This window comes from Rhinolophus hipposideros, assembly GCF_964194185.1.
Source record: "Rhinolophus hipposideros genome assembly, chromosome: 10".
Lineage (NCBI taxonomy): Eukaryota > Metazoa > Chordata > Mammalia > Chiroptera > Rhinolophidae > Rhinolophus > Rhinolophus hipposideros.
The window spans coordinates 41,871,653-41,886,050 of record NC_138056.1 but is presented as its reverse complement, the minus strand read 5'-3'; positions in this window follow the sequence as shown (position 1 = coordinate 41,886,050).

Genomic DNA, 14,398 nt, shown 5'->3' with positions numbered 1-14,398 from the left:
GCTGTTGACCTCCCTGAGCCTCTAACATCTGCCTTTGCTCTGATTCCAGGCTGTTTCTGCCTGGCCCCAGCTCCTTTGCCAGCTGGACTGGGCAGGGCTGAGCTGGACGGTGCCAGTGGCCTGCTTATCCCTCAGCTCAAAAGAAAATGCCTTCCTGCTGGCACCAGAGAAAAGGGCAGAGGCGTCTTGCTGGTTTGTCTCCTACCTGCCTTCCTGGGAGTGCAACCTCAGGAGCCCAGGCTGGGGAGGACTTCCCCAAGGGAGGCCTCCAGCTGATGTGCTGGCAGTTGCTACTCGGTAAAGCTGATGTGGGTTTTTTAAAGTGCAGGATGCAGAAATAGCCCTCCAAAGCTGAAAAGCCCCTGAAAGTCACTTGAGGAAACAAGAGTACACTTCAGCAAATGGAGCCGGTGGGAGCATAATTGCAATACGATCCAGACAGTGCTCAAGACAAACCTTTGAGCCCAAGGAAAACACCCCATTTTATCCCAGACACAGCTCCAGGCCACCATAAAGGAAAAGTACATTGCCTACAGCCTGCACTTGTAAGAATTAAGGAAATAGAGGAAGATAAGGGCTTGGCTTCCTTAATCCTCTGCAGGTGGCAGCTGCCCAGAGGGCTGCACAGCCTCCTGCCTACCCCCCAACCCCTGCCACCAGGCCACAGGAGCAAGCTAACTGGGCGGTCTCACATGCTTCCTTCCTGTATGGCAGCCCTGGGACTAGGTGAGTAACTTAGGAAACCATGCACTTGGTGCTGAAATGGACGGGATTCCATGTATCGTCCCAAGGAATTTATGGTCCAGTATTTCCTGGCTCAGATACGATTGAGACCAGTCAAGTATCAGCAGACCTCAACAGTGAGCACGGAGCAGGAGGGTGAAAAGGAAAGGCACAGGAGAAGTCTGTTGTGAAGGAGGGAAAGGAAGCATATGGGAAGTGGAGGAAGGCTGCCTCAGTCCCCTCTGAGGTCAGCACTTCCTTGCTGAGGTTTCCTTTAGGGATGTGGGAATCTTTCAAAGAACGCTCCAGCCAAACACCCTCTCTGTTTTTGCCTGAGGAATAGGCTGCTTTGTGGACATGTGACCAATGCAGTTGAACAAGATTCTGCACTTGGGGGTTAATGCACTGTAGTTGTAGTCTTGAAATTCTTAGTAATTTTTTCTTTGAATCTGTGTTCTGTAAGTGAAGTCTCACGGAACGGAGCAGGCATTAGAGCCTTGGAGCCTGGACTGACAGAGTCCCACCCCCGAGGCCTCCCTGGATGGACTCTCACGGCCACTTCCCCGCCTGGCCTCCCCCTTCTCACCCTCACCCTGCGAGTGCTGCTGCTGCTGTGCTGTCTGCCTCTGGCAGGGGCCTGGGTGCCAATGCAGGAAGGTCAGTAATAGGTGCATCTCCCTGTGGAGTGGGGCGTGGTGATAGCTACCCTCAGCCCAGGCTGGCAGCTCCAGTGTTCCTGATGGATGGCCCACTTTAGCCTCTTGCCCATCCCCGTGCTGAATGTGTCCCAGCTCTGAGTTTTGAAGATACCTGGGAATAGCCCGGTATCACAACTAGTCTGTTGTGAGTTGGGGTGGCAGCCTTGTGGAAAGGGGTGAGGAGATTGTCAGGCTCAAGAGAGCACTTGCCCCAGGCACCTGTGAGGGCCCATGCCCTGGAAAGTTCTTTCTCCAAGCTCTGTGCCCAGGGGTCCTCGCTTCGACCTTCCCAGAGTCTGGCTCATGTTTGCCTCTTCTAGCCAGCTGGAGGTACCCTCCTCCTGGGATGAGGCACGAAATTCCAACTGTAATTTCAGTGGTTCCAAATACAAGTTAAATACTCTGTTTTCATTTAAAATTGGCATTAGGTAATATAAAGATGAAGGGTAAAATTCATACTAAAAATTTATTTTTTCTTAGAATGACATTAAATAGTAAATAACGCCATGAGAAGTAGACTATGTGGGGGGGGGCGTAAAATATACACAACATAAAACTTACCATTTTAACCATTTTTGAGTGTACAGTTCAGTGTAATTAAGGACATTCATATTGTGCAACCATCACCACCATCCATCTCCAGAACTTCATCTTCCCAAACTGAAACTATACCCATTAAACAATAACTCCCCACTACTCCTCTCCCCCAGCCCCTGCAACCACCTTTCTGTGCATTTGACTGCTCTAGGTACCTCATATAAGTGGAACCATACACTATTTGTTCTTTTGTGTCTGGCTTTATGTGTACCTTTATCAGCACTTTTCCCCCTGCTTTTTGACCAAGAGATTCCACATTTTCTTTTTGTACTGAGCTCCATAGATTATGTAGCCTGCCCTCCTGAGGAAAGCTCTTCTATTAGCCCTTCTCTTTTTGCTGTCACATGAGTGTGACTTGTATTTTAGAACTATATTATCTGCTTCTCCTTTTAGATTATGGGCTCCCTTAATATAATTGGCAACTTCAACTTCCCCATAACTCCAGGAGGGCTTGGGGAGCAGCATGTCATCTCTATCTGTTATCTCTGGCTCTAAACTCACCTGGCTTGATGGGTTCAGAGAATCCTCCGTCCCCCATGCAGGAGTTTCATTTGCTTCCAGAGCACGGCTAAAACTGAAGGACAGCGGCCGGCCAGTGGCTCAGGCGGTTGGAGCTCCATGCTCCTAACTCCGAAGGCTGCCGGTTCGATTCCCACATGGGCCAGTGGGCTCTCAACCACAAGGATGCCAGTTCAATCCCTCAAGTCCCACAAGGGATGGTGGGCTGTGCCCCCTGCAACTAGCAACGGCAACTGAACCTGGAGCTGAGCTGCGCCCTCCACAACTAAGACTGAAAGGACTCAACTTGACTTGGAAAAAAGTCCTGGAAGTACATACCCAATAAATTTCCCCAATGAAGTCCTGTTGCCCTTCCCCAATAAAATCTTAAAAACAAAACAAACAAACAAAAAACTGAAGGACAGAAAGTCATGCTGAGGCAAGTAAAGAATTGCTCAAGATTCAGGATAATTGCATGAATAGTTAAAATGAAAATTATCCGGCAAAACTTTTTCTTGACACTTGCCACATTCAAGTGAAAGAAAATGGGATTCTTGCTCTAATGTCAATCCCAAATCTCTCCCTAGTTTGCCTCACTTCTACAAGGTTTCCCTGTATACACTGGAGGCATCCAAAAGCCCTCCACAGACTGCCCTTTACTACTCTGTCCAAAAGCCCTGGCTCAGATAAAAGCCTGAGAAAGGTATGTGGAAAACAGATCTAATCTGGGTTACAGACTCAACTGCAAAGCCCTCCAGACATATTCTGCAATTTCTATGAAAAAGCAAAGACATACAATCTCTGCTGTTGCAAGGGGGTTGCCTTATCTTTGTAAATAAGAGACTTCTTTGCTCCAAGCCAGTAACAGGGCTTTTTGAGGACCCTGGGAGAGCAATAGGTCCCAGCTGGGAGCAGCTCTTAACATTCAGCAGTTCGGTTAGCCACAGAAAACTCATCAGGAAAGCTTTCCCCCACTGCCTTAGGGCTTTTCTAACGTCCTGAAATTGCTTAATGTTCTTTGAAGCAGAAAATCAGAAACAACAGAAAAATGGACCACTTTTTTCTGCAAAGGTGGTCTTCACTTTTGTGAAACTGGTGAAACCTTGTGGGTGTTTCAAAGTAAAAAAGGAAAGGACTAGTTGATGAATGAAAGGCACTATTGGTGAGTCTTGGGGTCAGCCATCAGCAGGAGGCGCTGTGTAGGATCAGGGAGCAATCCACAACCACACACCACTTGCTTCCCCACTTGCTTCTGGAATAAATCAGCTGTTCCTGGGCAGGGGCCGTCTTTTCTCTAACCTTGAAGGAAATCATGTTGGGAGAAAACAGGGTGAGTGATGGGAAGAGAAGGATTCTGACTGCCTCCTCGGGTCACTGGGATGACACTACGGAGGAAATAAACGCCCACACCAGACCTGGAGACTAGTTTTGTTCCTTGCCCAATCTGACAACCACTTTTGCTTTATAACCAGTGTTGACCAAAGAAAAACCTCTGAGGGCATCTCAGATTCAGTCCTGAAATGCCAGTTGACATCCTTGGGACTAGAAGGTGCTGAGGACTAAATATCATTGTCACACATACACTTACAGGGCAAACCTCTGCCACGCCTAGAGTCCTAAGCCCTCATCACTTATTATCACCAACATCCAACACTCCTAAGCCCAGTCTTAATGAGTGGACAGGTTGTTGGCAGTATTTGGCATCTGCACCACACCCTACAGTCTCAGGGGAAGGTCGATAGGGCCACCTTCCTCCATCCCCACAGGGAGAGTCACTTGCTCCCAAAGGCAGAGCCCAGTCCAGAAATCCAGGTCAACCTTGACCAGAGACAACAGGGTGCCAATAGCTTCTATTCCGTGTTCTTAGACAACAACTGTTGGGCTAAACACCCTCCTCTGCCCTGCCTGTGGATCCAAGTCTAATAAGTGGATCTGATCTTGTCCCTGAGGAGTGAATCTGCCTTGGTCAGCTCTCCTGGATCCCAGACGTGTGAAGCTGTGTCTGTGGTTATCAGAGCAGAATGCCAAGGGACTCTTCTTGCTGTTGAAACCCAGCCTGGTATCAGGAGTCTTATTCTGCCTGCCCCTGAATTCTCCATCTGTATCATCACTCTCCAGGTGGGCTTTTTTTTAGTCATATGACACCACTTTTTTGCTTGATTGCCACTATTGACTATAACTTCAGATATAGTGTTTTGCGTGAGGGACTAATAAATCACAGGAAATAAATGGAAATGGAATTTTAAACATATGAAAAGATACACAATCTCACCTATAGTAAGAAAAAATAATAAAACTATACTAAAATTACCACAAAATTAAGTTTAAAAAAAAAGTTATACCAAAATTGCATTTTTCACCTGTCAAATTGGTAAATCTCAAAAGAGTTGATCTTTTGGCAAGGATGTAGGGAAATAGGGTTAAATAAAGTGCACATGTCCTTTGACCCAGCAATTTTACTCCTAATAATGTCCCCTAAGGATGCACTCACGTGTGGAGAAATGATGTCAAGAATACTCATTGCAGCATTGCTCCTAATAGCAAAAGTTTGAAGAAAACCTGATGGAGTACCGCTTAGATATATGTTGGGGGAGTCCTGCTGCCTTGGGCTCCTCTGAGCCTCTGCACTGTGTGAGAAGATTCTGGGTGGGGTGGTCTGGGGAGTCTCGGGATGTGGTAGGCTGAATAATGCCCCCCCCCAATATGTTCATGTTTTAATCCCCAGAATCTGTGAATGTTAGGTTTTATGGCTCAAGGGACTTAGCAGGTGTGATTAAGGATCTTGAAATGGGGAGACTGTCCTGGATTATCTGGTGGACCTGATGTGGTCTTATAAGAGGGAAGAGACAGTCAAAGGAGGTGACACTGTGGTGACAGAAATAGAGATTGGAGTGGTGTGCCTTGAAGATAGAAGAAGGGGTCACAAGCCAGGAAATACAGGTGGCCACTAGACACTGAAAAAGACAAGGAAATGGATGTTCCCCTCAGAGCTTCCAGAAGGAACCAGCCCTGTTGATACCTAGACTTTAACTCAGTGAAATTAATTTCTGACTTCTGATCTCCAGAAGTATAACAGAATAAATTTGTGTCGTTTTAAACCACAAGTGTGTGGTAATTTGTTACAACAGCAACAGGAAACTAATACACCTGGTATCCTAGCCTTGAGAACTCAGAGCCACTGGTCCAGCCCAGTCTGGCCCAGGGACCAGACCAGCTTCTGAAGGAAGAACTGCGGTCCCATCGGTGTTCTGGTTCTCCGCATCCCCAGCCATGCAGTAGCATTGGAGCTTGACCTCCTTCAGGAGCAAGGTAGTCTACAGAGAAGTCACACCACAGATAGCCAACCCTCTGAGAAATGGTGCCGAAAGCCTCCATCCACACTGGCCGCTCTCACAAAGGATCTGTATCAAATGGCCTGTTGGCATTCCACCTTCTACAAAGATTTCCTCAGGCTTCTGTTCTTTTTGGCCCCTGAGTTTAGATTTCCAGAACACACAGATGCTTTGGCTGGATGATCATCATCTCTTGGCAAGTTGAGTCACATGGACCCTTCCTGGCAGGAGGGAGGGCACCATCTCAGGGAGAACTCAGGATGACCAGGTGGTGACTTCCTTCTGCAGTTGCACTTTCCCCAGTGCCGGTCTGGGAGGGCCAGCACCCTGCTAGCTGGGGCCAGCCTGGTAGGGAAGGCACACAAGCCCTCCCCCTCCTCTCCCAGGGCTCCGTTTTGATCATGCTGTTTATCTGCTCTCCTCTCTTTCATCTTAGAGATGAAGAGAACAGGAGCCACCTAATTAATTTTTGACTGGAGAATTACTGATTTTGGAAATAAAAATATAAATGAGGCTGTATATTAACACTAACAGGTACATAACTCTCAGGTTAAAACTGAGGAGGAAAAAAAAAGAGCTTGAGGGGCCGGCCCGGTGGCTCAGGCAGTAGGAGCTCCGTGCTCCTAGTGCTGAAGGCTGCCGGTTCGATTCCCACATGGGTCAGTGGGCTCTCAACCACAAGGTTGCCAATATGACTCCTTGACTCCCACAAAGGATGGTGGGCTCTGCTCCCTGCAACAAAGATTGAACACGGCACCTTGAGCTGAGCTGCGGCTGAGCTCCCGGATGGCTCAGTTGGTTGGAGCGCATCCTCTCAACCACAAGGTTGCCGGTTTGACTCCCTCAAGGGATGGTGGGCTGAGTCCTCTGCAACTAACAACCGCAACTGGACCTGAAACTGAACTGCAACTTGACTTGGCAAAAATCCTAGAAGTACACACTGTTCCCCAATAAAGTCCTGTTCCCCTTCCCCAATAAAATCTTTTAAAAAAAAAAAAAAAAAAGAGCATGAGAAAAACAAAAACAAAAAATGCTCTAATTTTGGAAGAACAGGATCAGAAAAAAATCAAAAAATCATTTTTCACACTGTATATTTCAGTGTGATATTTCCCATTCTGGAGCACTAACTATGGACAACCTTTTATTTGAGACAAGATAGTAGTAAGTAGAACTGAGGGAAAATATGGAGAAATGAAAAACCACAGCAACGGACCAACCTATAGTATTTTCACGTTCTGGACCATGTGATGACCCTGCTACCATTTGTTCTCTCGCAGGTATGTATCCGGCTGCTGCTCTCTGTTCCATTGCAGGCACGCATGCTTGGACCATGGGTAGAACAAGAGACACACACTCTCTCATCAGCGCTGACCATCAGACAAAAGAAGGGTGCCTGTCTGAGATGGTGTGTTAGTAAATATGGAGAGATCACCTGCCTTCTACCTCCTGTTTCCCTCAGGGCAGTCTGTAGCCATTGTGACTTAGCTACTGTCTATCGTGACCAGCCATCTTCTGGAGGAAGAGAGCAGCTGTTTGTCCATCTCCTCTAACCTACCTATTGTTGTTAAGACTGTGCTGCTTTTCATGAAGAGAGAAAGAAGGAGGGACAGCAAGCAGCTCACTGGCAAAATGTTCAGGATCTCCTATTTCTCACTCCAAAATCAGAGCAGCCTTGAATGAAAAGGAGAATAGCTGCTTTTTAAAAGAGAGGATCGATACCACATTAGGTTTGAAATGCTCTCCTAACATATCTCACCATTCTAAATCCTATCCAGTGGATAGTAAATCAAAGGATCACAGCCCCAGGAAATGTTAAAATAAAGCAGTGAAAAGGAAAAACAAAGTTTAATGAAAGATTAAAAGATAAATTATGAGCATAAGAAAAATTTTGGGGGTTGTAGAAATATTCTAAATCTGGATTGTAGTGATGGTAACAATTCTATAACTAAAAATAATTGAATTGCATACTTTCAATAGGTGAATGTTATGGTATGTAAATTTACTTCAATGAAGCTGCTTAAAAAAAGAAAACAAACCTTTTTTAAAAAGGTTTGTTCATCCAGACAATGGAATACTATGCAGTCTTTTAAAAGAATAAGGCAGTATTATATACTTTAATATGAAACAATCTCCAGAAAATATTAAGTGCAGAACAGTATGCATAATATGCTACAATTTCTATTAAAATAGTTAAAAGATTACATCTATTTTCATAGGTCATTTCTGAAACAAAATACAAGAAAATAATAATGTTGGTTGCCTCTGGGGAATAGGCTAGAAGTTGGGGGTGAAAGGGAGACTTGCTTTTCACTGTATACCTTTTTGTGCCTTTTAAATTTTGTATTATGAACTTTTTATCTATTTACAAACAAATAAAAGTGTTGTTTTCAAGAAAGAGTCCCAATGCCATTATTGAGGCCCTTTACCTCAAACAAACAGTACTTTGATAAAAATGTTCTGTTTGCTCATCATATTTGAGCTATAGGCTGGCTGGTACAAGTTGATTATAATAAAATAGTTTGAATTTAGGCTTCAACATTAAATTTGAATGGAAAAGTATGATTGGCTTTTAGTGATATATTCTTCAAGGACTGGTGTACTACTTATCTGGGCTATTCATCCCTGACTTGCTCATTGTCAGGAATGCACTCAGCTGCTCCCATAATAGAAAGGGCCCACCTCTCCAGGACAGCCTGGGGGAAGGTACATGCACAGGGACCTTGCCCCTGTTCACATCCATGATGGACGTGCTGTGCCTCCCTCTAACCTGACAGGGAAAGACCTAATTTCTTTCCAGTTTCCTTGGCAACTCACAGGCTGACAAGGCAACCTCAGCCCCTTTATCTGTAATAATCAGTTTGTGCTACTACTCTGGAAGAGTTAAAAAAAAAAAAAAAAAACTGTTTGGAAAGGTTAAAAAAAAAACTGTTGCCTTTAACTGCCTTCTTTGGCTAGCTTTCTTCCTCTTTCATCCTTATTGGGTGTTAGAAGAACCTGAGGAGGGAATAAAGCTCACTGAGTCTTGCTCATACAATATGTTCTGTGAGGAAACACCTGCTCTTTCAGAGGAAAAAGAGCCCGAAACTAGGAAGTTAGTCCTTAGTCAGCCTAATGTGCTCAACCACTAGGAAAACTTTTCGAGTTCTCCTAAACAACTCCTCATTCAATGGCATACCCAAACTGAATTACAGGCTAGTTTTAACTATACAGCAATGAGAATGTACGATCTTCAACTCCACGTAAGACTACAGACGATCCTCACAAACAGAATGCTGAACAAAAGAAACTAGACACAAAGGAGCATAGGGAAAACTATCCTTGCCATATGAAGTCAGGATACCCTTGGTGGGAGGTGGGGTTAGGGATGGGAGGAGAGCCCGGAGGGGTATGGCAGGGCCAGCTTCATGGGCACAGGGTGCTGCACTTAGAGAGACCCTGCTCTGCTGTCCCCATCTTAAAGTTTTTAGGAAGATCTGAACATTGCATTTTCACTTCTCACTGGGCCCTGTAAATTATATACCTCATGCCTGCTGCTGGTACTGTTCTGTTTCTCAATCTGGGTCTCGAATTTGGGAATAGTCACCAAACTGTACGTATTTTGATATGTTTGTATAGGGAATATAGTCGATAATACTGTAATAATGATGTATAGTGTCAGGTGGGTACTAGACTAATTGGGGTGATTACTCCGTAAGTTACATAAATGTCTAAAAGCTACACTGTATATATACCTGAAATTAATATAATATTGAATGCCAACTGTAATTGAAAAAAGTTTTTTTAATAAAAAAAAAAAAAGAAGTGAGCCTATTATAAATCAGAGGGATCCTGGAAGCCCTCTTCCTTATCAGCGCCTCATCATAGACTGCAGCCAGAACACAAAGCTGCTTGTCTGAGATGGGCAAGAAGACCACTCCAGATGAAGTATCCAGGCTAAGAAAACAGAAGCACAGTCTTTGCTCCCAAGAGCAAAGCTGGAGGACGGAGCTAGGGATGTGGGGAAGTGAGGAAAGGGAAGGAGGGCTCAGGCATCAGTTACCTGCAAGAAGAGCTCCAAGTACATCAGGAAGGCAAGGGAATGGGTCTTCAGGACTTATGTCATACTTCTGTCTGCCCTAGCCTGTTTTAGAGGCAATGATAAGACCCTCCTCCTTGCTGTCTCTTTAGTTGGCACCTTGGCACTTTGACTTGTTCTCTCATTCAATCCGTACAACAACCGTTAAAAGTGAGGTTTTTGACAATTTTGTGTATTTCTCTAGATGTCTTCCTGTGGTAGACATATTTGCTTTAGGTTACTTTTCTTATTATTTTTGTTTATTAAATTTATCCGTGTGATGTTTGTTAGTAAAATTATATAGGTTTATGAGCCGGCTTGGTGGCTCAGGTGTTAGGAGCACCCTGCTCCTAATGCGGAGGTCACAGGTTTGATGCCCATATAGGCCAGTGAACTGTGCCCTCTGCAATGGCTTGAACCGAAGTTGGGGGTGAGGCAGAAGAAAAGGGGAAAAATTATATAGGTTTCAATTTATTATTTTTTAATGGAATCATTATACAGTTTTTTGACTTTTTAAATTATATCTTATATATATTTTTATTTTCTACACATGGTTTTCTCATTTTGTGAACTGTGGTTACTTAGTATTTAATGCACATGTGGGTAGCTTCCTATTTTTGGTATTATAGGCAATGCCTGGAATACAGTTCTCCAGATCTCCATTTGGCTGATTCCCTCACTTCATTCAGGTTCCTCCTTACATGCCACCTTCTCAGAAAGGCCTTCTTAGCTCACACTATTTAAAATAACACTTCCCTCCAACCCTCACCACTTCTTAATCCTTTACCCTTCCCCTCTTTGCTAATAGAACTTGTGTGTGTGTTTACTTAAGTATTGTCTGTCTCCATCAGAGGTCTCAAAAGTTTCATGAAAGTAAGAACTTTGTTTTGTTTCATTGCTGTGTTTCCAGTGGCCACAGGAGAATCTCATGAAGTATTTATTGAATGAATTAATACAGTGATAAACATTCCTTTACTTATTTTTGCAAATATTTACAAATGTTTTAAACGTTTGCTAGGTCAAAGAGTATCAACATTTAAACTGTAACAGAAATCATCAAAACAATCTTTTAAAAATGGTACCCATTTACACCCATCCCCATAGTAGATAAGAATGCATTTCCCTGGGTGGTGAACACACAATGGGATTTGTAGATGATGTAATACAGAATTGTACACCTGAAATCTATGTAATTTTACTAACAAATGTCACCCCAATAAATTAAAAAAATAATAATAATAAATAAAAAAGAAAAAAATGCATTTCCCCCATACCCTCCACAACACAGGATACTATCAATTTTTGTGATCTTTCCCCTTGATTTTAGAATTTAAAATGCAAGTGGGTTTTATAGTAACACAGAAAAGTAAAGGTGCAAGTCTGACTCCTTCTGGATCCCACATCCCTCATTCATAACATACATGCTGTGTGCCCTGCTGTCCACAGGACTCCAGCATGACACTGCATAATGGGTCTGGCCCACCAGCTGGGTCCAGTGACACTGCTTTCATCAAGTCTGCCAGTTAGTTCACACCTTGACTTTACTCCATTCTCGCTGGGGTTCTAGAAAGAGCTAGTCTTGAAGTAAGTAGTGATACAGTCTTAGAAACATAGCACTGAATACTAGCTCTATGACTGTGTGATACAGGCATTCAACCTATCTGGATTTCATTTTCTTCATCTGTAAAATGTGAACAAAAATACCTCTCTCAGAGGGTTCCTGTAAAGATTAGGTAAATGTGTAAAGCATCTCACTCAGTGCCTACCTTATAGCTGGCACTATATTTTTCCTAGTTCCCTCAAAAGCACCCCAGCTTTTTGTCGTACTTAGGACATTTCTCATATTCTGACCTGTATAAAGGTAATGGGGAGAGGGTAGGACATGGATGGTGCCTGAACATAGTAGGCATTCAGCAGATGACTGCCAAGTAAAGTTGATTTCTGCTTTCAGGGATTAGTTCATCCTCACTGGCGTGTGTTTCCATGTACATATTTACACCACCAATCGGCTGATTGTATCACACACTACCGAGTAGTCTTTATCCAATTAGCTACTGGATGAGCTCATTTCTCAACCCTGTCTAGCTGAACGAGGCCTTTTACAGAACTTTAAAACTGACTAACTACTGAGTCATCAAAACATAGAAATACCCAAACACACTCCTGTTGCTACACAAAAGACCAGCATGGGATGTCTGCCTTATCTCCTTTCCCTGTCTGTAATGAGACAGGGCCCCTTGACTCACTGGAGGAGTCATCACATCTTTTGTACGGCAGTAATCTGAACAAAGCTGGTCTGAATAACCAGTGTGGCCAGCAAACAACTGGCCGTCCTTGTGGTCCTGCAGGTCATTTCCTGTTATGTCACTAACCCAAGAGAAGAGGCAATTCATTAATTACCTGAACGTGTATTGAGCACTGGCACTCCCTTATGATTCTTCCTATTTATAGCATTTCTGTTTAGTGACCTTTTCAGTTATTGATACTCATTAAGCATATAGATAAAAGCAGCCTTTGGGGCCTTTGTAAAAAACATAAAAAAGGAAATTGGAGAATATGGGGCTAGTTGGTTCCATTCCAGCAGAAAGGAGTTTTAAAATCGCAAATAGGAAGCATGATGTTTTGGCTAACTGCTTCACAGAACTATAGTTTTAAATATGTTGGTTGAGAACTCCTCTTATCTAGGAATGATATGGTCAGTGGTCAGTGTTTTCTCTTGGGAAAAGTCTTGAAGTTAGTATCATTGCCACAATGCTGATTGCAGTAGACTGTGAAGTTTTTCAAGATTAGGGGGCCTGTGTGAGGGCTAAGATCACTGGGAGAAGGCCTGAAGAATTCTTTCACTAATAAGGCTGGTGATCGCCAAGGTTTTGTGTATGTACAGACACAACTTTGAAGTACCCTGGCATGGTTCCTCATAGCCAAAGACCCCAAGCAAAAATGGAATGATTATCATAGGTCCTCAAACTTTTTGCATGTAATCTGAATAATTGATGTAATCCATACCTAAAGGAAATAATGAAATCTGCCCTTGATTATATAAATGTTAGAAACATAAACAGAAATAGTATGTTAGTAGTCTTTAAAGATTATTTAGACATGACAAGAAATACGGTTTATGTCATTAACATACAAACTCTCATTGGTCACTCTTCCTGAGCTATGCTTTTCAAATTCTTATTATATCAATACTATCTCTGTTCCGATTCGATTATCCTCACTGGTTGTACAGAAACTCAACTGTCTACCTGTATTACGTAAGCAAATTTATTTTGTGGATATCAGGAGTCAAATGTTGCATTTACTGACTACAAAGCCATTAACACGTGTGGAGTATTCTCCAACATTATTATAATTAAGAGCACACATAACATTTATGGAACACTATTTGTAAGGGACAATGCTAGTTTCCATTTAATTCTTGGAACAACTAAGGAGAAACCGAATTTGATTATACAGTATTGTATTGTGAGGGTGAGCTGATGAATATGTGGCGAAATGGTCAAATGTCATCCATCAGAGGGTATTAAGACAAGTGACAGAGCAGAGAAATTTATACCTGGGAAGTCAAACAGGAGTAGTGGTAGGGGTTATACCACATTCCAGTCTGAGATCTGGATTCCTGGGACCAACCGGCAGTTGGTAACAGTTAGAGCTGGGCAGGAGTGTTTGGTTACTGAGAGAACCAGCAGAAGGGGGAAGGTAAAGATAACAAGGAAGATGAAGAAAGTTAAACTTTTTTAGCATATTATTTGGTTTTTAAGTGAAAGACAAATTTGATTAACATGACTTTTTTTTTTTTTTAATTTAGGAATCTGTCAGAATAAGCTCTTGTTTCGAGAGTTATTTCTCTAGAATCGAAAGCATAAACTAGAAAAGATTCAGCTTTAGGGAAAGCCTGGTTAGTTTTATGAAACATTTCTACAGACTGAAAAATTAGTTCCTAGTTCTGAAGGATCCTTTATTCGAAAGTGCATTCTTATGTTAATAATATGCACATATATTCATGCTTGTACAAAAAGTATTTGACAGGGTGATTTAGGAATCTCAATTACAAATCTTTAGGGCAGGACTCTTGCTTATTTTGCTAAGGAAGGTGAATGGGCTGACAATAGTGGTATTAAAGTGCTAAATCATCTGTTTAAAGGAGACAAACAGGTTAAGTTTGTTCTTCCAATGCCTAGGGGCAAGATTTTTACTCACTTATTACAACTTTACCACAAGCTCCTGGATTCTGCAAAAGTTGCCTAGCAACTTTATAGTTAGAAATAACACTGGGTGGGGAAAGAACAGGAAATTTGAATTAGATATGCCGTGGGGCAGGTGGGCGTAACCCCGTTTCTCCAGTACAGTGTGTGCTGTACTCAGAAAAGCATGAAATTTAAAAAATCAGAACAATCATTTAGAATTTCAGTTAGGACGTTGCTGCAGTTAAAGCACAACACTGTGCCATGTTCTCAGCTGGAGGAGGCAGGTCCAGGGTTCCTTACTCATTT